Source organism: Lygodium microphyllum, chromosome 21 (genome assembly GCF_053477565.2).
Source record: "Lygodium microphyllum isolate KBCC chromosome 21, Lygodium_microphyllum_v1.1.10, whole genome shotgun sequence".
Lineage (NCBI taxonomy): Eukaryota > Viridiplantae > Streptophyta > Polypodiopsida > Schizaeales > Lygodiaceae > Lygodium > Lygodium microphyllum.
Window position 1 is genome coordinate 47,145,331 of NC_141155.1, and position 22,950 is coordinate 47,168,280.

A 22,950-nucleotide genomic window follows, 5' to 3' on the forward strand; every position below is an offset into this window, starting at 1 on the left:
TGCAAACTGAGAGAAAAGGTGAGAAGTGAACTCGCCACCGTGATCAGCTCGAACACCACGAACCTTGGAAGTTGTTTGGGTCTCCACAAACACCTGCCACTCACAGAAACGAGAGTACGCCTCGCTCTTGTACTCCAAGAAATAAGGCCACACATAACGACTAAAGTCGTCCACAATCAGCATCAAATACTTGGCCTTCCCAAGGGAGGCCGTGCCCATAGGTCCGCAAAGGTCGGTATGAACCAACTCAAGCGGAGAAATAGCCCGCCTAGAAGCAACCTACGGGTGAGGTTGCCGGTGCTGCTTGCCCCTCAAGCAGCTAGGGCACAAAGTGTGAAGAGGAGGGAAATCAGGAAGGCCCTCCACCATCATTCTCCGAGAAGCCCGACGAAGAGAATCGAGGTTCAAATGACCATACCGAGCATGCCAAAGCAGCCCAAGCTCATGGGAAGTCCGCGTAGCCAAGGCTGTGAGCGTATAAAGCCCACCCTCCTGTGTACCTGTCCAAAGAGCATCACCTGTAGAAGCATCCTCCACTGTGACTGCATCCTGAGTAAAAATGACTCGTGTACCTAACTGAGTAAGACCATGCACTGATAATAGGTTAAAACCCAAATCAAGGACATAGAGAGCTTTGGCGGAGGAAGACCGCCTGTCAGAAAACATAGGTAAAGTCCCCACGCCTCGAACAAGAACTGTAGAATTGTCACCAATGGTGACTGTACCCCCTCTGAAACGAAGATCCTGAAGCCAATCCTGTCGGAAGGTCATATGTGAAGATGCTCCACTACCGACGAGCCAAGGCTTCTCCTGTGTGGTAGAAGCTAGGGCAGTGTCTTCCTCAACAAAGACATGCACAAACGCAGATTCTGTTGTGGCTGGGGCCGCCTTCGAATCCTTCTTCTTAGGCTTCAAATGGGGATACTTCTGCCAACACTTCTCCTCGGGATGAGTGACCTTCCCACAATGGGGACACTTGGGCTTCTTCTCTTTCGCATCCTTCTTGTCCTCCTCCTTCTTGTCCTTGGCCTTCTTCTTCTTTTGTTTCTTCTTCTTGCCGCCACCTGTGCCGGCCGTAAATGCCTTGGTGGAGCCACTGGCTCCCACCTCTTTGAGTCGCTCGTCATGCTCCAAGACAAGCGGGGAAAGCTCCTCCCATAGGAGTGTCTCACGGGTCCTCGAAGTGATGAGGCTGGTGTAGAAGACATCATAACGGGGTGATGGCAACTGAGTCAACAGAATCATCGCCATATCCTCAGACGATATCATACGACCAAGAGAGGCTAGCTCGCCTCGCATATCCTCCATCTTCGTGATGTGCTCCTTCATGGAAGAAGAACCATCAAGACTGAGCATCCGCAACTTCTTCTCCAGGGAAATCTTGTGGGCAAATGTCTTGTGCTGATACAAAGACGCAAGCTTTGTCCACACTTCCGCCGCGGTCTGTAACCTGTGAACATGTACAAGAACAGAATCATGGAGACTCGTAAAAAGAAAGGAACGGGCTCGAGAGTTGAGCCAATCCCATAAGGCTGCACGGTCCATAGAGGTGCCATCGGACGAATCCACAGGGGGTCGGTTGATGGGCGAAGAAACAAGCTCCCAAAGGTCAAAGGTATCAAGGATGCAAGCCACCTTGCATGACCATAGGGAGTAGTTGGAACCATCCAACTTATCTTCCTTCGGAAAGGAAGGGAGAATCGGCACCTGTATAGAGGGAATCAAGGAAGGCATCCGCACATCTGAAGCAGTCTTCACTGAAGAAACCATCGCAGTAGATGGAACCCTCTGAGATGCATGGATTGAAGAAGGACGAGTGCGAGGAGGTTCTTCCCAATGTCGAACTTCACGATAATCCCACCTCCGCTCAGAGGAATGATGAGAGAGAAGTTCATCCTCTGAGTCTTCAAAGCCTGAAAACTGGTAAGACATCTTCCAATCTGCAAAATACCAAAGAAAGTTGTGCCGCTGTCAAAATAGGACCAGCAATGTGGTCACCAACCACCAAGACGCAGGCAGAGAGTGCCTACCAACACCTGGATCTGCAAAACGCAAAGAGTACTGATGTCGAACACCAGAGAAGAGACCACCAGCACCAGGAAACAGCCCGGACATGGGTCTCCAGCAGGAAAAGGGCCGCCTGAGGTGGAAGCGACCTACAGAACAGCAAAACGCAGCCTGTAGGGAGGTCGCCCAGCAGCAGGAGAGGCAGCCTGGTGGAAAACGCAGGGTTGCTGCGTCGCTGGATGACGTGGCAGCGTCTGCAGTCAGCATGGGCAGCAAAACACAGGCTGAACAGCCTTCTGTAGCAGTCGCCTGGCTGTGGTTGATCTGTTGGCAGCAGCAGCAGGGTATCTCACTCCTGAGGGTATGTCCTCCGTGCTCTCAATCAGGCGATGATACCATGTGAGAGTGCGCAACGGAAGAAGAACACGAACACAGAGGAGAGGAGAGAGAAAGCAGAGAATGAAGGAAGAAAGTCTGCACTGACTGAGATGAATGCTGAATACACTGAAATGGACAGAACAGTCCCTGCACGCAGCCCGGAGCGTCGGTGAGGGAACCAGGACAGACTGGAAGCAGTGGCAGCACCAATGCCGGAGACGGAGGCGACGGGAGCAGTGCTGTACCTGCAGAGCATAGTACTGGACTGACTGGGGGGGCTGCTATATATAGCACCCAGGCCAGCAAACTGGCCGACCTGGCCAGATTTGGCCGACCAGCCAGATCTGGCCGACTTTGGCCAGATCTGGCCGACTGCCCAGAAAATGGGCAGTCTGGACAAAAAACAGCCCAGTTTGGGCTGTATGACACCCAAGGCTGCTGGCTAACCAGGGCAGCCACAAAATGAGCTGACAGAGCTCCTCTGTCTCCTGTCAGACTCTGACAGGAGCTCACAACCAGGAGACGACAGACTGAGACTGATGAAGAGCAGGCTAACAGGGGTCCCCTGGTGCCTCCTATAATAATCTCTGCGTGGCTGCAAGGTCCCGCCAGAGTGCTCTCTCCTCCTCCCAGCTCTATTGCCTGGCCTGTATGGCTGCCTCTTGGCAGATTCTGCTCAACTCTGCTAGTACCTCTGCAGCCTCCTCTACTATCCAGTCCTCCTACCCCACTCTCTAGTCCAAATATGCTCTATCTGTCTCGTCACCTCCTCCCTCCTATAGATCGAGTTAGGGATTCGACAAGATCGTGTGTCTATGGCAGATGCTGGGGGGTCAAGTGTCAGGAGAATCGGGCAATGATCGGACAACGTGGTGCCTACCAACTGCTCAATCTAGCCTCCACGAGAGCCTCCCCATTCTCCCACATAAAACTTGTCCAACCTCTCCAGCAGGACTCCACCTAGCCGCATGTATCCCAGGTGAAGTCCAACGACCTCTCCCTCCTGTGGAAGGCAGGGTCTCTCCAGGCATCACGTGCTCCAACTGCCAGCAAGAAGATCTCCCATGCCTCCTGGTCCTCCCCAGCCATGCCCTAGTAGTTTCTGCCTCTGCTCTGCTGGTCCTTCAGAGCCTCCAGATTGTTGAAGTCTCCTCTAACAATCCAGGAGTCCACCTCTGAGAGTCCATCCGCAATCTCCACCCAGAACCTGCTACGCGTCCTAACCTCCATAAGGGCATAGAGATTGAGAACTCCAAGGCACGAGTCCCCAATATCCAATCTAACCCATAGAACCCTCCTTGCCACTATTGTCTCATGGTCTCAGACACAGACGGTGAGACTCGGGCCAATAGAGGTACAAACGCCTCCACTCCTGTCATGGGCACCTATGGCGTGCTCCCAGTAAGTGTGGAGCTGCTCAGAAGCACCTTCCCTGCCCACTGGGCCTGGGTGGAAGAGAGCTTGTGCTCCTGTAGAAGTAAGATGTCAATCCGTCCGACCAAGGCAAGCTATAGCTCCTGCTAACAATCAACTTTCTAGAACCACGTGCCCCACTGTAGTGGAGGCTATTCACATTCGAGGATGCTAGATGTAAGCTGATGGGGAAACCTATGACTGGCCAAACAAGCATCTATTTGGTGTGGAGGCACTGATGAGGAGAAGAAACTGTGAGACATGCAAGTGCGCTTTGCCACCGGTCTGGACAGCAAACTCCAGTCCCCCATGGTGGCCCTCGATTGAACCATAGGGGTGATAGATGCTCCACATGAAACTATCAATGCATCTATCAGCCATGCTCAGAGCCGTGACTCAGTACACTGGTAGAAACGGGCTGCTTGAGTCGGGGGCCACTTGATTACGTCCCTTGGAGCTCTCCACTGTGGAGGGGCTCCAAAGATAATACTCAAGTGTGGGACCTCGGCACTAGCCCACCAATTAATGTCCATCATGCACCCACGCTGTTGCTGTGCAAACAGTGCTAATCCTTCATCTCCCATCCACTGGGAGATGTGATCCACCACCTGACTCTTTAACTCCTCTATCTGTGTAGTCGTCCACTCCCTTGAGTAAGAGGACTGAAGAAAAAAGGCGTAGTTTGGTCCATTGGATGGTGCTAGTAGATGGACCTTGCCCCTCCTTGACTTACGAACCACGAAGATCCTCACCTCTAGAGGTAGTGGGAACTCTTCGCGCTACACAACTCTCAGGTAGCACCATAGGCCACTGCGAAAGAATTCCTATGGCAACAACTGTGCTTATCTCAGGAAGGTGTGACGGGTGGCAGGGGCGGATGAGCCGGTGGCTGTATGGGAGGGGGAGGGTTGTTGGTGCGAGGAGGAAGTAGGTGTGTGTGGCTCATCGCCCCCTGTGGGAGAATGGGGGGTAAGGTTGGGATGGACTACCTAAACCGGATGCGGATTAGGGGGGGTTGCTCGATGGGGGAGGTGGTGGGGGGAAAGAGGATCGAGGGATGGACAAAGATGCATGGTGGGGGTGTGTGTTTTGGGGGGGGGGGGGGGGGGGGGGGGGGGTTGTAGGGGTTGTGGAAACTTAAGCGAAGTAGTCTGTGGCGTGGGTGGTGGATATGGGGATTTGCAAACCTGCCGCGTGGGATGGGCAAGGGGGGCTATGGAGTGCTCTGCCGAGGGGGCGTGGCTCCCCTCCGCTCCTTGCTAACGAGGCTGGGTCTGAGGAGCTGGTTGCGCCCCCTGCCGGTTGCTCTCTCTATCGTCTCTGGACCCTTGTGAAGCCGTCAGTGTCTACCTACGAACCCGTCGGCGGAGCCGCCTTGGCTCCAAATGCATACAAACTACTACCTAATGCCCAAAGTCATGGCAACACAGGCATTGCCCTGGTTGCCCAGTCACAATGACCTGCGCCGCCTAAAGGAGTGCCCTCCTGCCTCAATCTCTAGGAACTGTGGGATATTCTTGACCTCTCTCACAGCCACCCGTACCTTGGGGACTCCTACTGTTGTCACTGCATCCGCGAAAGACATGGAAAGGACAGTGCCGAAGAGCCGACCAAAGTCTTCCACCAACTGGCGATACTCTATCGCCACGCCGGGGAAAAGAAGGGTGACCGGGTGCCGAAGAAACCTGTTGTGGAGTGCAAATGCCTCCACAGTAAAGCCGACCATGTATATGACCCCCTTCGTGGACACATATGGTGAACTGGCGAGTAACTCGCGAGCTACGTCCACCGAACTGAGCCGGACCATAAAGATCCCTTGGCCCATTAGGACCGCCTCCACGATCTGCCTTGTGCCGATGCGCAGCGTGGAGTGAAGCCAGTCCCGAAGTTGGGCCCTGGCTGGGGAATGTCCTACTATCTAACCATAAACCGTCGTTTTCTTTAGCTCCACCTCCTTTGCTCGAACGGCTATGCTCCTCAGAGAGGACTACGCGCAAGGTATTTGACTATGGGGCACTCGCTGAGTGCACTAGCATCTAACCAAAGGTTTCCGTTGCACATACCTTCTGCAAGAACTACCAATCACGTCACGATGCTACCTAAGGGGTAGAAGTTGCTGCAAATAGAGGGAGCAACTTGGAGAGTGGGGGATCGATGGCGAGGGGGGAGGAGACTGCTGCTGTTTTGACACACCGTGGACGGATTCGAGGTTGCAGACGAAGGCAGCATGCCGAGAGGGGGAGAGGGGAGTCACACCTGGGCGGCCAGGCGAGGAAGACACGGCCAAGCAGGGGGGGAAGCGGTCAGGCAAGGCGGATAGACGGGGGGGACGGCCAGCGAACTAGAGGGCACGATCAGACGTGGCGGGAGGGAGCGATCAGACGGAGCGAGGAGGCGCGAATGATATGGGGGGTGGGCACGATCCGACAGAGCACGGGGAGCATGCGATATGATGGGTGCCGAGCTCCAGTCTTCTTTAGCCTTTACTTGGTCCGAAGATGCCACTAAAAGAGTGGAAGTTGAACTTAGCCCAGAAATTGTGGAGAAGGCCTTGGGGCTAGTGGATAAGTTGGAGAAGAGGCCAAAGAGAGATGTCTATGGGTTGCTAGAAATGGACAAGAGGAAAGTCTACACAAATGATGAATTCAGCTTGGCTGATATTCCCGAGCCCACCATCAAATTGCAAGTAAAGATTATCCACACCCTCTTCTCAAGTCAAAGGTATAACACCCTCATGAATAGAATAGAAGTGTCTGTACTGGAAAGCCTTACAAACAACAAATGCACTGGATGAGGTGAATTGGAATACCTATGTCCAAAAAACAATCCATGTATCACAAAGGTGCTATCAACAACACCAAGGGTAGTAGGGGCAAAGTCTTTGGCTACAACAGCGAAGTCAAAGAGGAAAAGATGAGCATTCAAGGTGTCAACTGTAAGGTTTCGGAGGAGTGTTAATGGCCATAATCCAAGAAGTCTTGGGGGAGGTGTAAAGAGATGAAGTAGTAGAGGAAACCTCTAAACAATCACCATAGGAGGAGGAGCATACTCGTTTTATGGAGACTATGCATGGTACCCATGATCATGAGGCTAGCACTTCAAGAGCTGCAGATGCACATTTTGTTGGAGATGATCATGAGGCTTGGTATATAGCTGTCAACTGCCTATATGATGTCATGACCTATTGCCACAGCTTGTAGATGCTCATTTTGTTGCAGATGATGATAATTTCCTCTAGATTTAGGCTAATTTAATACTAAAGTTTATTTTGTATGTTGCTTTATGGCTGATTACAACCTAGCAGCCAGCTGGCTGCTTCTGCCTACGCCCTGTAGTTCAAGGCCTGCTGAGAGAAACTGAAGCACATGGGCCCTCTTCCACACCAAAAAGAGAAACAAGCTCACAACTGCCTAGTTGGAGCGTTTAGTGTTTTACCATTGCAATCTCCAGCTTCTTGAGAGGACCGCTCTGTCCCTTGAGCCTTCACAGACAAATTAATAATGATTAGTATTATTTATAATTAACTTTTTAACCTTGAGTCCTTGACACTTAACATTGCTAATTTACTTGAAAGTTTGATTGTAAATTGTGATATGTATGAAGATTGAACACTGAACATATTGAATCTCCTCTCATATGATATATCTTTGTCTTGTTCACCTTTACAGGTAAATGTTGACAAGATTGATATAGAGAAGGTGTGTGACATTCCGCAGATACCACAGGAGTAGCGGGATATTTACTCCATACTCTATGAGGAGCTATCGGCACCGGTGCATGAGACTCGTGCACAAAGGGGTTAGAGTGAGGGCCACACGTAGTCGTGCATCACAGTCAGAGTCAGAGCCAAAGTCTGAGGATGAGGCTAAGGCTGCTTCATCAACTTCTCGATCAAAGTCCTTGCAGTCGGATGAGGAGATGGTGCACAGATCTTCAAAGTCTGGATGACTCGTAATATACAGAAGTCAATTTAGCAATGCAGAGTCCAAACTAGAGTTGTCGGTTGTTCATTCATGTTGATATTTATAGCCTCACTGGACTTTGGAGTTTTGACAGATAATAGATTATTCACATGATATAGTTACTATCATTGTATCTTGATTCCACTTATTATGCATCTTGATTCTTGTTCCATTGTTCTTAATGTCAGTCTTCACTGCTCTTTAGAGCATAGATTATTCATGAGTCATAAATTCTAATTCATTTTGTTACCTTATGTTTTGAAAATTGAGTCTTAATCGTGTTAAGCTATCTTAAGTTTCAACCATTGAGTCCTCTGTCTCGACTCCTCGATCTTCACTCTTGAGTCGTGACTCGTGACTCCTGAAATGTATAATGAATCATGATTTCAATCATATGACATGAAGACTCAAAGTTTTGTATAAAATTTGAATACATGTTGTTGTAGGTATTGATATATTTACATACCCACATATTACTGTATTTTTTTTAGTATACAATCCGAAACATCGTTTCCCCGTTTCCAAAATTTGGCTGAAACTCCAAAACTCCAATTTTTCTCATTTCCGTTTCTCCTGTTTCCGAAACTTCCCCGTACTATGCTCCCCCAATCCTCCTTCCCTGGTTTTTGCCGATCCCCGTCTCCGGCCCCGTTCTCGTCCCCCGTCCCTTGTTTCTATGTTTAGGGCAATGACTCTCATAGCCAAGGGATAAAGTGTCTCCAATGCATAGCCAAAATTCTACCACCAAAAGAGAGACTTCACAAGTGACTCTCTCATCCAACAAGTGGAAGAAGCAAATGCCACATGCCTTCTTGATTCTCTCTTCTTGTGTTCTTGAGTGAGCTTCCTCTTATATGTATGGTATGTGTTTTGCGCAGCACCTCAAGCAAGACCTCCCACCATGTGATTCGTGACATTCTTTAGTCAAACCTTCTTTCCATGGAATCATGCTCCATGCAACGGCATTGTCTCTGTTATGAGGACATACACTTTTAAAACCTCACTTAACATGAGGATTAATTTTTAATCACATGGTTAAAGTAAATGTTGCACATATGAGACATAACTGGGATTAGAGTAAATTTATGAGGTCAGGACGATCCGAGAAAATCATGGGATGTCAAAGGCAAAAGTTGCTATAAGTTATGCCGCACATGTACTTGGTGGTTTTCGGTGTCAGTTGTTGGTCTAGGTCATTCATTTAGCCATAAGTGTTAGTTGTTGGTGACACTAGAAAAGTGACATTGAATGGTATCTAACACGAATCTGATGGTAGTCAAAGACGGCGTAGAGACACTCACGAATGGAAGTTGCCTAGCCATTTTAATTATTGGCCAATCAGATGATTCTTCTGGGTATCAAAATAATTATTAGATTAATTTTAATATTTAAAGATTAAAAATTAATATTTAATTATGAATAATGCTGAAAAAACTATTTGAAAAGATGTCATTTCTCAAAAATATCCGTGTAAGATTGAAAAACGTCTTTGGAGGCTGGAGAGAGGCCTTTTAGTGCATTTAACTCGTAAGAGAGAGAGAGGAGATGCTGCTCGTGTGATTTGCAGCTATTGAAGGACCTTTCGACGTAACCAGAGGTAGGAGAAGACCAATCAACAAGTGATAGCATCTATACGCTGTTGAGATAGGGCAATATCAGTAAATGATTTATATTCTTAAGTTCTTTGCATCTACAAGCTGTTGAGATAGGGCAACCGCAATAAATAACTGATTTTCTTCAATTCTTTGTGAAGAAAGTCTAAATTTTCTCTTCTCAACATTCTCTCTCATCTCCCAGCCTTTCTACAGCCTTGCTCCGAAGATTACAACATTGAGATTACCATACGCTAAGAAGTTTCAGATTTCTCTGTTGTAAATCCTAATCTATAGTAACAAAAATTAGGGTTTAGCAATAGCCTTGAGAAGTGTGCCAAACATTGGAAGCTCCAAGGCTTGGATTCAACAGGGCTGAAGTTATTTTCAATCAAATTCAAGTAGAGAAACCAGTAAATCAATGAATTTGGGGCATTATCCATCTCCATCAAAGTACGTGAAGGCCAATCGATTGCCCAAATGAAGGGGAAAATCAGATTGAAGACTTGCTCGTCATTTTGGATAGCAAGGGGAGTTGGAATACCGAAAGGGATTGGGAGAATCCCATTGTACATAAACTTCTTCTTCAATTAAGTTTTAAAAATACCGAAATGGGAGCCAGTATTGGGGCCAACGGGGTGTTCATTGTCCAAAATTGTAAGTTTATTTAAGGTCAGGCATTGCATTTCTTTCATTCCCACGTGAATGTTCATACTAAGAGGCATCATCACTCCTTGAGTCCATCTTACTGTATGAAGACATATTGCTGTAATTTCTCAGCTGAGAGTAAAAATCAGAACTAGCACAAAGCTTCAACTTACAATCAGGTGCCTTTGGCCCACCAAATCAAGGGATTGAGTGGTATCCCGACAATGCAACTATGAAACCAGCCTTCCTTCTCTAAGAACCATCCTCAGTTGTTACAACTTTACCTGGATGCCTTTCAATTAGAGCCGGGGCTTCATAAGGTTGAGTTAAGAAAGGGCCCAAAGTATTGCCTGATGCTCAACTTCCACTCCTCCAGTTATACACAGCTCTCGTATGTAGTGGATCTCGGATGTATTCAACATGTATCCGATGTACTGTGCCGACAGTATGTTTACTATGAGATCACTACTTAGTGTACTAGTCATTGTGAGATGTATGCAGATGAGTTGATTGATGGTCAGTTTTTGCAATGAGTTTGCGATCAATTTGGGCCCTGGGGTCACATTTGCAGCAGTTTGTGATTAGTTTTCAGATTAGCAAGTGATCAATTTATGATTAGATTATGCTCAATTTTCAATGGTTTAAATCTAGTTCCATGGACAACATTATATGTTATGATGCCATTGATGTTTTAGCCATGGTTTATGCTTGGTTATGCTATGGTATGGTATGGTTTTTCTAGATGAGTTGAGCTCATGAGAAATAGACGTCACATGATAATCCAGCAATGTTTTCCGGATTCTTTGAGTCTTATGTTATGTTATGATTGGCTGGTAATTTTTAGTATGTGTTGGACATATGGAATGGTTGAGCAACAATGCATAATGTTGTGTTGGCTATGATGCCTTGTGGAAATTCCAGTCCACTATTTTGCTTTTGATGCATCTGCCAGTGCAATCGAGGACGATTGTACGGATTTTAAGGGGGAGGGTTATCGTGAGGACATGTATTTTCGAAACCTCACTTGACACATGGATTAATTTTTAATTACATAGTTAAAGTAGATGTTTCACATATGAGGTATAACTCAAGTTAGAGTAAATTTACGAGCCTGAGACCCGAAGAAATGAGTAAAAAGTTTGTTAGCAATGTATTTGTCAGCTCATGTGTGAGTTTGAGCTTGATCTGGTCTGGGCATTTTTATTAGGTATTTTAGGTTTTTTGTGGTGTGGCATTTTATGCCAGTGGAGAATTTTTATGCACCAGTCGGCCAGCATTAATGCTGTCCGACCAGCATTATTGCTCCCCACTTTTTCAGCCTATTTATACTCAGTGGCTCCTCCTCAATCATCATCATCATCTTCACCATCTGCAGACTCTGTGGAGAGAGGAGCCAGTGCCAGTGCCAGTGCCAGTGCCCACGCAGCCAGTGACTCACTATTGTATGCGACTGTCTCGTGTTCAGATATATGGATTCCATTTCCCGTGCATACATCTGAGTTCTCATCTGTATCGTGTTCTTTTCTTTTTCTCTTTTTGTCTTGTGTTTCAGCAGTTTATTTCAGCACATGTTTATGCTTCCACCGCTGCTCCACTTCTGACATGGTATCAGTTTTCAGGATTTGTGTTTCTGCTGTGTTTTCTTGCTGATTTCAGGACTGTTTTGTACCCCTACTGATCAGGCGACTGCTGTAGCAGCCAGGCGACCTGTTTTGGGGCTGTTTTCAGCCTGCGTTTTTTGCAGTTTTGCCATCGTCTACTGCCTACGCACCCTCTGTTCCCTGCGTTTTTCATCTGCAGCTGCTCGCGACAGTTTTCTACCTGTTTTTCTACAGTTTACAGTCTACGTTTTGCTGATTCAGCATCTCTCGTGGCTGGGTGACTGTTACTTCAGGCCGTTTTTGCTGTTTTTGGCAGTTTTTGACTGATTGTTTGACTTTCTGCAGCAGATTTTGTCTTCTATTGATCAGATTTTGGGTTATATTGCATGTGAACTCTCATTTTCTACAGTCTGTGCTTGTGTTTTGGCTGTGTTTCCTCTCTCAATTCCATCTCTTCTCTACTTCTCTTCTTATCCTCTCCATATGGCTCCTCCGTGCACTTCCACTGATGATAAGTTACATGGACCTGATTATCTCACATGGAGTGCTGTCATGAAAGCTTGGTTTATGCAGAAGCGGTTATGGTACATCATCTGTGGAGCTATTGCTCGACCTCTCCGTCCTTTTCCTCTTCCTGAAGACTTTGATGAGAACAACCATGAGGAAGCGGTGCTCACAAGGGACTCGGACGATGCCCGTGCTTACTCGGCGTTGCTTCGGTGTATTTCTAAAGCGGTCTTACCGGCGGTTACCTCCTGTAGGACATCTCCTGAAGTATGGCAGAAGTTGCAGCAGATGTACGAGGCACCTTCCACCATGCGGGCAGTCACACTTTATGGCCAGCTCCAGCAGATGAAGTTTGAGCCAAAAGATACTATTCAGTCTTTTCTTCTTCGTGTTACGCAGGTACAGGACTAACTTCGGCACATGCAATCTGCTCTTCCCGAGGCGCATCTCGTCGGGACGGTCCTCTACAAGCTCCCCCCGGAGTTTGATGGAGTGGCCAATGCTTTGCGGGCGCAGACATCATCGACTCCTGTCAATTTTACACATATGACCTCGATGCTTCTTGAGCATGAGACATCCTTGAGATTACAGGGGCGGCTTCCGGCACATTATGGAGGCGAGGCTTATGTAGCTTCAAAGAGGGGTGACGGGAAGAAGAAGTCGAAGGCCCAATGTTATCACTGTGGCAAGAAGGGACATTTGCGGAAGGACTGCAAGACGTTAGCGGCTTCCAGGAAGAAGGAGCAAAAGAAGAAGCGGAATGTTGACTCTACCGATGCGTCCTCTCCTTCATTAGACTCCGACTCAGATCCTCCGACCAAGGTGACGTCCAAGGCGCGGAAGGAATCCTCTTCTTCAGATCGCGGGAAGGGCTTAGTAGCCCCTTCCTCGGCTACTTTCTAGTGGTGGTGATGAGGTCATCCCTCACGACTCTCTTGTGCCAAAGAGGGAGTGTGAGCGGGTGTTCAGATGGGGCAGCTGCGCCTCATCTATACTTTTATACAGGTGCACAGGTTCCAGAGAGGGACGTCCCTGACGCATCGACTTCAGTATGGTGGAATCAAATCCTGGAGCTGGGATTGACATCTAAGTTCATGATGAGCTGGTCATCTGACAGAGAACGGGAGGCTTTCGTTTGGAGCTCACATGAGGGGACACTTTGGCAGTCTGGCCAAAGGCGGGGAATCCATGGTCACCTATGTTCAGGGGCATTTTTGACAGGATGGTCTTGTATGCTACTGCGAGACATTGATGATGGACACAGAGACATGCTATGATCTTCTCTATTTTCAGGTGTTTGGTACGATCGACATCGACATCAGGTTCTCTCCGAGGCACCTTGGTGGTGGCTTGATCACCCATTGCTTGGGTATCCATGGTTCTACTTGGTGGTTCTATGTTGTATAGTTTCTGATCCCTTTTCATTATACTCTTGTATTGTATCAGATCACCCATGATCTGAGAGAGGGTGTTAGCAGTGTATTTGTCAACTCATGTGTGAGTCTGAGCTTGATCTAGGCTGGGCATTTTTATTAGGTATTTTAGGTTTTTTCTGGTGTGGCATTTTATACTAGTGGAGCATTTTTATGCACCAGTCGGCCATCATTAATGCTGTCCGACCAGTATTATTGCTCCCCACTTTTTCAGCCTATTTATACTCAGTGGCTCCTCCTCAATCATCATCATCATCTTCACCATCTACAGACTCTGTGGAGAGAGGAGCCAGTGCCAGTGCCAGTGCCCACACAGCCAGTGACTCACTGTTGTATGCAACTGTCTCGTGTTCAGATATATGGATTCCATTTCCCGTGCATACATCTGAGTTCTCATCTGTATCGTGTTCTTTTCTTTTTCTCTTTTTGTCTTGTGTTTCAACAGTTTATTTCAGCACATGTTTATGCTTCCACTGCTGCTCCACTTCTGACAAAGTTTAGTGTTTCAAAGCTTTGATGTTGTTATTTAAAGAAGGTTTGGTTGGCCATGGTTTTTTCCACCAAGAAGTTCAAGCATTATATTTTATATGAGAAGGTAGTACTTTTCACAAAGGTTGAAAAGTTACATCTATTGTTGAACAAGCTTCAACCCCTTGACCGCTTGGCCCAGTGGTTGATTTCTTTACAAGAATTTGATTATGAGATACAAAGTAGGCCACCAATGTTACATGGAATTGTTGAACGTTTAGTAGATTTCTGTGAGCCTAAGGAAGAGTGGGCTAATCTTAGTGATTGTGAGGATTTGTTAAGCCATATGTGGCCTTAATGTTATCGGGGTATGCTTTCATTAAACATTATTTATCCACAAGCAACCCAACATAGAATCTTTCTAAATAAAAAAAGAGAAAGACAAGCAACAAGCACTTTACTTTTTCCTTAATAAAAGGTGTCTTGTACAGAAGGGATGTGGATGAAGTGTATCATTAATGTGTGGTGCCTAAGGAGGTGCCATTCATTTTAGAAGAATGCAATGGCTTTAGCATATGGTGGTCACTTTGTTGGATGGCTTACAATCTAGAAGGCATTGTATATCAGATACTAGTGGTGGCTAATGGTTTTTCAAGTTGCTTTAAAAAGTGTTGAGATAACTGCCAGACACACAACGCTAGGAAAAATTGTAAGGGGCCACTTAACCCCAATCTCGTGACATTGCCCTTTGAAAAATTGTGGCATCAATTTTATTGGACCAGTGCATCCTTCAATCACAACATGTAAAAGGTATATTATTGTGGCGATAAACTACATTACGAAGTGGTCTGAAGCCCATGCTGTGATGAAGGGTAATGCCAAGGAAACGACCAACTTTATTCTTGAGTAAATTGTATGTCGTTTCAATCCACCAAAAGAGTTTGTATTTTAAATCAAGGAATAGTTTTAAATAGAGTTATAGAAGCACTAACTGAAGCTCTAAAAATTAAGCAGAATAGATTGTGCTAGAAGGCAAGCATCATTGGGATAAGAAGCTATATGCGGATATTTGGGCATGTAACATGACCTTTAAAAGAGTGACACGCCATACCCTATTCAAATTAGGATATAGTGAGGAATATGTATTGCCCTTAGAAATTGAGTTCTACAAGATGATTCATAATTAATCATTCTTTAGGCATAGAGGAGTCATTATAAGAATGAATAACTGCTCTAGTGCAGCTTGATGAGATCATGTTGCAAGCTTTACTGCATCAAGAGGTAGGAAAGAAGTAAATGAAAGCACTTTATGATCTGTGAGCTAAGAAACATACATTTGTAAAGGGTCAGTTGGTTCTCTATTATGATGCATGCTGCATGAATTATTTTCAAGGAAACTAGAATCCAAGTGGGATGGACCTTATAGAATAGTACTTACAGGGAAGAATGGCTCTACAATCCTTTTAGTCTCTTATTTCAGGATCTTTGGGTGTGACACCTATGTGCACATCCCGAAGACGCAACGTGACAAGTTTAAGGCGGCTTTCCAAAGACAGGTATTTGTTGGCTACAGCTCCCAGTCCCAAGGTTATCGCTTGTTTGATCCCATCAAGCAAGATGTCTACACAAGCGGAGATGTGCAGTTCATGGAAGTTCTGGCCACAGAGGGGGTGAGGAGCACCCCATCCTTGGAGATCCAGAGGAGAGTTGGGCTCCCAAGACAGTTCCTTTGGAGCCAAAGCCTCTTGATGGAAATTCTTCTTCAGATTCCGAGTCTTTCCTTCCACCGGCCACCACAATGGAGATCCCACCGGTGGATGTACCCGAGTCTTCAATGGATGGCGAGCGCTGAGGAGAGCTCCGACCTCCTCCTCGTTGGGCCCGTGACACACTCCATGATTCAGGGATCGAGGGGGTCCCTGAGAAGTGGGAACCGCAGGATGGACCGCAAAGATCACAGAGGCACCAAGCACATACTACAGAGCTTGTTTGCTCTAACTACTGTTTGATATCCCGTGTTATGCAAGATAGAGAGCCTACATCAGTGGAGGCTTTACAGTCTAATCATTGGCCGAAGGCAATGGAAGCCGAGTTGGAGGCTATTGAACAGAATCGCACTTGGTTCCTTGTGCCTCGTCCCTCTCATAAGAAGGTGATTGGTGTTAAATGGGTCTTCAAGACCAAGTACCATAGTGATGGCTCCTTGGACAAGCATAAGGCTCACCTTGTTGCTAAAGGTTTTGCACAGCGCCCAGGTGTTGATTTCCATGATACTTTTGCCCCTACAGCTTGCATGGCAACTATTCGTGTTGTTCTTGCCTTGGCTGGCCATAGGAGATGGCCTATTTTTCAATTGGATGTGAGTCAGCCTTCTTGAATGGTGATTTGAAGGAGGAGATCTATGTAGGAAAACCTCTTGGCTTTGGTTCTTCAAATGGGCAAGTTTACAGGTTAAAGAAGGCCTTGTATAGCCTCAAGCCGGCTCAACATGCTTGGAATAAGAAGATTGACTCGTTTCTCCAGACCAAGTAGGGATATCGGCGTTCTAGGACCGATCCGCAGCTTTATGTGCACACTTCCGAGGGTGGTTGTGTGTTGTTTGTTTTGTATATTGATGACTTGATTATTGCAAGTGCTCATACCCAAAAGGTCGAAGAGACGAAGGCAGCCCTACATAGGAAGTTCGGAATGACGGATTTAGGACTTCTCCATTTCTTTTTGGGCCATGAGATTTATCAGTCTCAAAGGGGGATTTTCATCTCTCAGCAGAGATATGTACAAAAGCTCTTAGTGACTTTTGAGATGAAGGATTGTTGGTCCATTTCTACTCCTATGGATCCGAACTGGAAGGCCACTTCACACGCAGATTCTCCTTTGGCGGACGCTACCCGCTACCATCAACTGATTGGCTCATTGATTTGGCTTCTCAACACACGGGTTGATCTATGTTTTGCTGTAGGTCTCTTAGTTGAGTTCATGAGTACGCATCAGCAGGTGCATTGGCAGGCTGCTCAGAGGATACTACGATATCTAAGGGGGACCTTTGACTTAGGGATTCATTATCCAGTAGGTACAAGTGCTTCTCATCTTTTTCTTGCAGGTTGGAGTGATTTAGATTGGGTCGGCAATGTGGATCAAAGACGGTCTACTACACGTTATTGTTTTACCTTGGATGTCGATGCTATCTCTTGGAGTAGCAAGAAGTAGCCCTATCTTTGACTGAGGTAGAGTATCGAGTTGCATTTTCTACCACATGTGAGGCTATGTGGCTTCGGCGGTTGTTGGAGAAGCTTGGTTACCCCCAGACTTGTCCTACTATCTTGCAGTGCGACAATGAGAGCTGCATTGCCTTGGCACGGAATCCTATATTCCATGCTTAGACGAAGCACATAGAGATCCAGTATCACTTCATCAAGGAGAAGCGTCTGGATGCGACCATTGATATGGAGTATTGTAAGACTAAAGACAATCTTGCAGATTTGTCTACGAAGGCCCTTTCCCAAACTTTGCTTCATCAACATTCTAGATCCCTACATTTGCTACCTTGTTCAGGATCTGAGAGGGGGTGTTAGCGATCAGCTCCCTGCCGCATCAATAGTGCCACATGGCAATCTTGCTACGTGGCAATAGTTGGACTGAGTCCGACTGCAATCGACCTACCTATTTTGGCATTTTTACAAGGCATTCTTTTCAGCCTTTTAAAGGCTGAGTTTCCAACAGTTTTGATCACTTGTATCTGACAAATTACAGCCTGCTGATGACAGAGATAGCACTCGGGCTGACGGAGATCAATATCCTCAAGGCGGAGACATACGCAGATATTCTCTCTACACTCCTATATACTTCTGCATTCCTAAACAGCATTCTTCACTGCAGATTTTCTGCATTTCACTGTCTCTTTTTCTCTCTCTCTCTTCTCTCTCCGTTCACTCTTTGTCATGGTCATTCAATTCCGCATTGCTTCACTCTGACAACAATAGTCAAACTTATGCATAATCAAGATGGTTCCTACTATAAGGATTTTCTTATCTAAGCCACCATGTGAGTCATTTGACTAAGGGCACCAATCAAAAGATTTTGAGTACTTATGTATTGGGGATACATGTAAAGATTTGATGATATATGACAGTCACTCTAAGAAGTTTTCCTAATATCTCTTCTTGCTAAGCAATCTCACTACTATGGATAGTGACTTTCATAATTATGTCTTCTAGGTTGACAAAGGTTCTAACTCCATATTTTATCCCTATGAATTGTGTAAAGACTTTGGCCTTAGTGTTTTTGGGTTATTCCTTGATAGTATAGTTCAAAGGACCTAGAAAAAATTTTGCATCCATAGGATCTATGTTACACTTAAATAAACTAATATTAGTTCAATCCTAAACACTGAAATATGCCTTCTCTCTCAACCGACTTTAATGAAGACTATCTTAAAGTTGCATAAACATATAACAATTGATGACTGGTTAAGTTAGACAACTCACCTGTCAAATCTTAGATGACTTGATTGACAATCAACTTGCAATCTAGATCTGCACTAAAGTATGTTGCCTCTCTCACTCTTGTACAATAAACTTCAATAATATGGATGCTCCAGCCTCCAATGGACCTGTGCAATAAATTTATAGCCATTTTAATATCACATAAGGTAATAAAAATTAGTAATTAACAATAGCCTCAACGAGGGAAATGCATTATGCCAGGCTAGTAGCTAGTAACAAAAACCCGTTTGCTTGAAGTTCTTTTGGGACCTGCCAGTTATACTTGAACTAAAGTCTGAGCTTTTGACTGAGGACAAGTGAGTTCTCAGAGACACTATTGAGTACTAAGTAGCCATTTTGTCAGTATTCAGCTGTGCACATTGAAGCCTGCTGTAATGGCCTTTTTGTAGGCAATGGGCATTCACTTGTGCACATTGAAATCTGCTGTAATAATTCTGGATACTGAAGACCTGTCCACAGTAACAGTTGAAACAGCTGGTAAAGCATGGAAGTACAAAACTTATCTACTTGGATGGTTGGAAACGATTGCAAGATTACTAATGTTTGGTGGTTTTCTGTTGTTCAACACGTACATAACTCGCAAGTCACTACCCCCTCACCTGAGTCCTTCTTCGCACCATGCTAGATTACAAATAAATATCCAACACTCTTCCTCACATATGAAACGTATGGAAGGTGGGCAAGCATCCTATAACCAAGAGCTCCTTGCTACTCAACTGACAAGAAAATGGCTCCTCTCACTTCCCAATCACTTGGTGTCTCTGTATCTCCAACGGCAAGAACTTGCCGTCCCTGTATTTTCACCATAGCTTGAACTTGCTCCGTGAAAGAGTAAGAGGCTGTTACCACGATCCATTTGTCTGCCTTGACAACGTGCAATTTCCTAGTATCTACCACTTTGAGCACCTTCTTGAAGTCTGAAGTCTACTCCAGGGTATGGATTCTTCTCGGCACTCTTTGGGCCTGAGTGTACACAGAGGAGGGCCGAGGAGTCACCACGGTTGCAAATGATCATGAGGATGAGGACACTGAGAAGCATGAGATCCAAGATGACAAGCTTGGGTAGGTCGCTTCTGGCTTAGGTGGCCAGGGTCCTTTCGAAGCAACTGAGACATGAGGTAAGCAGCTTTGAAGTCAATCTTCACCGCGGAAGCATTCTTGCCGTCCTCATCTTTGCTGCGGGGCGGGTCTGCACCCTGCTTGTGGGCAGTGGCTGAATGCCGGGGCTTGGTTCGCTCCTGCTAGATGAGCATTGTGAGGGAGGATTAGATGCAGGGGGCACAGTGCTGGCTCATGATGGCCTACACACACACGCCAACAGAGATGCGCACGATCTTGTGCAATCTCAAGGTTTATGACATTTTTGCTTAAATTTTCTCTTGTGCGAGGGAATGGAAATGCAATGAGCTTTGCATTTGAAAATTGCAATTCCTTTAAGTGCCTTTTTTTTCGGAACAATACGATTTGTATTAATAGAGATTTACATCATCAAGAAATATCCGATGGTTTACCCCAAAACCATCACCCTAGCTCCTGGAGAGTAGCTTGAATGTTATCTCAAATACTAGGAGCAAGGTGTTGTTTGCATCAGGTCTCGTATGGTTTGAAACAAGCACCTATGGCAAGATGCACACTCATTTGATTGCTCTTGGTTTTAGTCACTCACCCTAAGAGCACGCTCTTTGTCCACATAAATGCAAATGTTCTGTTGATTCTCATTATTTAGGTGGACCATATGCTATTGATTGGGCTCCACGAGATGTGTATTATGGCCTTGAAGGTCAAATCACAACATTCATTTGATGTTACAAATCTTAGCCATTTGCATTACTATCTTGGCATAGAGTTCATTGTTGTAGTTGGGGGGGGGGGGGGGGGGGGGGGGGGGGGCGGTTTCAATAAGGCTAGTTTCGAAATGCACATGATCCAAACAAAAGTTGCACCTATGGGGCTCTAGCTTTCTACATAGGAATCATGTTTCTACGAAACCATGTGTGCTTCAAAATCACAGCTATTACAATGTTTCAAAGGTTGAGGGTTTTGCCATCCAAGGCACCTTTGTCCTTGAAAAAGTGATAGACACATGCTAGTAGAAATATAAAGACCCGCTTTGGGAGACCCGATTTTTTGGTTTAGTCTACAATGTCTTTGCCATTGGGCATTGCCAAAACAAGTGTAGGATAGTTTTATGTCTCCCTAAAACAAATAAGGCATAGTACTGAAACTTTCTAAAATCGGCAGGTGTATCTTTCATCAGTAGTTTTCTAGCCAATATCTTCCATATGAACACATTGAGTTTAGTAGAGGGGTAGCTTGCTAGACATCTAAGAGTCTACTTTTTCCTCTCTAAGAGGCTTGTGGGTATAAGTTCTTCTAGTTGTATTTTGACTTCAAGATGATTGCTTTGTCATTTCTCTCAAAATCCACCCTCTTCTTTATTTCATTTTATAGCAAATCGTTTAAAATTGTTGTACTAGCATGCTTGCATTATATGCCATTATGTGCTACATGGCATTGAAGATCATACTAGTTGCTACATAGCACACCAAAAATTAGTGCTGATGAATAGAAGAACACGAACATGGAGAGAGAGAGAGGGGAAGAAAAAAACTACAATGAAAGAAGAGAATGGAAGAATAAATCTGTATTGAGATCCAAAAGAATGTTAAATACAAAGAGGATTGATCAATCCTTGCATGCAAGTCAAGGTGTGTATTTCTAAGGCTTTGACTATAGGAAAAAGAGGGTATCCTTTGATGGCATTTTTCTCTTAGGCATGTGTCCCATGTACCACAATACAATTAGGGGATACGACCCGAGTAACTTGATGATATACCCAACAATGCAAGGTCATTGTCTCCCTCGTCATGCTTTTACAATGTCATGAGTCATTTATTCCTTGAATAGGAAGCATTGGAATAGCTTTAGTATATACTTCATAGGGAAAGCATGGGATAGTCACCCCCTAATAGTAGTCGAACATTGACCTAAGAAGGGTCACTTTGTCACCAATCAAATGTGAGATGGACTAACACCACATGTGGCTCAAAGAGAGTGGAGATTTATTATAAACTTTCATTGCCATTATGACTAATATTCAACTACACTCCAATCTTCTAAAATTGTGTTAAGCCAGTTCTATCCTACCAAATTTGGGGTTCTATTTTCTAATAGCTCTATCTAATTTTTAGGAAAGTTACCCAACTTATCGATTCCATCCAACCATAGATGATCGGTCTCATTAGGACCAAGCCCTCCCACATTGCTTGATAGGTTTGTTTTAGTTATTTAACTAAGTAAAGCATGCTACCGTATCATTTGAATATATAAAAATAACTTCTTTCTATTGGCCCATTACAAAGAAGGGTTCATTAACTTTACCTTTAAGCACATAGCAAACACTTTTAAAAATGGTAATTCATATTAATTCATAAATTTTATATAAAACCATCATCACTCCCAAAAGAGTGGCTAAAAATTATCCCACCTTATTGTATGTAATTGATGGGCTTGTTAATGTGATGAAAGTACGATCATCCTTCCTATATCTCTTTGGGACCATTGCAAATAGACTTTAGGATGTGATCTAATCGTACACACATGAATGGTCTCCAAACTTGGGATTACTATCATTTGGATCAGTTAGAGGTATAGCAACATGCTCAAAATTTTCAGGATACATTTCAGCACTCAAACCATCTCTCAAAGGTGGCTTATTGGTAGAAATAGGGGCTTAAGTAAGTGGCTATGAGGATAGAGTGGTGTAAACTAGCTTAAAGATGATGTAACATGGTGTTTGGCTAATATGAAAGTTTAAACAAAAATTAAAAAATAGAGCCCATGTTTTGAGATGCTTGAGGATGTAGCAATTGATCATCACTTCATCTCATTACAAATGGCACATCCTCTCTAGTAGCATAGAGAATCCAAAGGGAAAGGCCTATATAGGTGTTTTTTTAATGGGGGAAGGGGGGGGAAGGAATAGGGGTGTTGTTGGGATGGGGCAAAGGGGATTAATTTCCCCTTTTCTCTCTTTTTAAAATCTAAAACAGTAGAGTATTTGAGTTTACATTCGTTAAGCATGCCTTCTCTCCCAAAAAAGCTTTTTCTTTTTTAACCCTATTTTTACCCAAAGCTAAATTCAATATTACTTTTCTACCCCTAATTTATTTTTCCTTCTCCAATTATGTTTGTGCAAGAAAATGGTTTTTCTCTCTTTATTTTAAGCTAGGACTCACATGCCATAAAGTATAAAGTGGCTAACTTTTCTAGACGAACTCATTCACACAAGTAATTTTTCTTTGTATCAATGTTAAATTGCATGTCTTATATTTTAATGGCATTAGTTAACTTTAATTAATTACACCTAGTTTAATAACACATAAATGTGCTAATAGTTTACATTTTATCATCAAAATACCTATCTAATATTTTTTGCA

General features: G+C 44.9%; 1 protein-coding gene across 10 annotated transcripts in view; it reads right to left on the minus strand.

Moving 5' to 3' along the window:
• EMB2735 (embryo defective 2735) overlaps nucleotides 1–19,904 on the minus strand; it is a 96,457-nt gene extending 76,553 nt beyond the window's left edge. For 2 of the 10 annotated variants that reach the window (XM_087662024.1, XM_087662022.1), the window contains exons 1-2: nucleotides 19,418–19,904; nucleotides 18,494–18,618 (exon numbers count right to left, since the gene is read on the minus strand). The gene's annotated coding sequence lies outside the window, so the exon portion shown is untranslated. Of the gene's footprint in view, nucleotides 1–18,493 lie in introns of all 10 variants that reach the window. The other 8 variants (XM_087662023.1, XM_087662021.1, XM_087662018.1 and 5 more) reach the window with 6 other exon arrangements.
• Nucleotides 19,905–22,950: the final 3,046 nt, after the last annotated feature.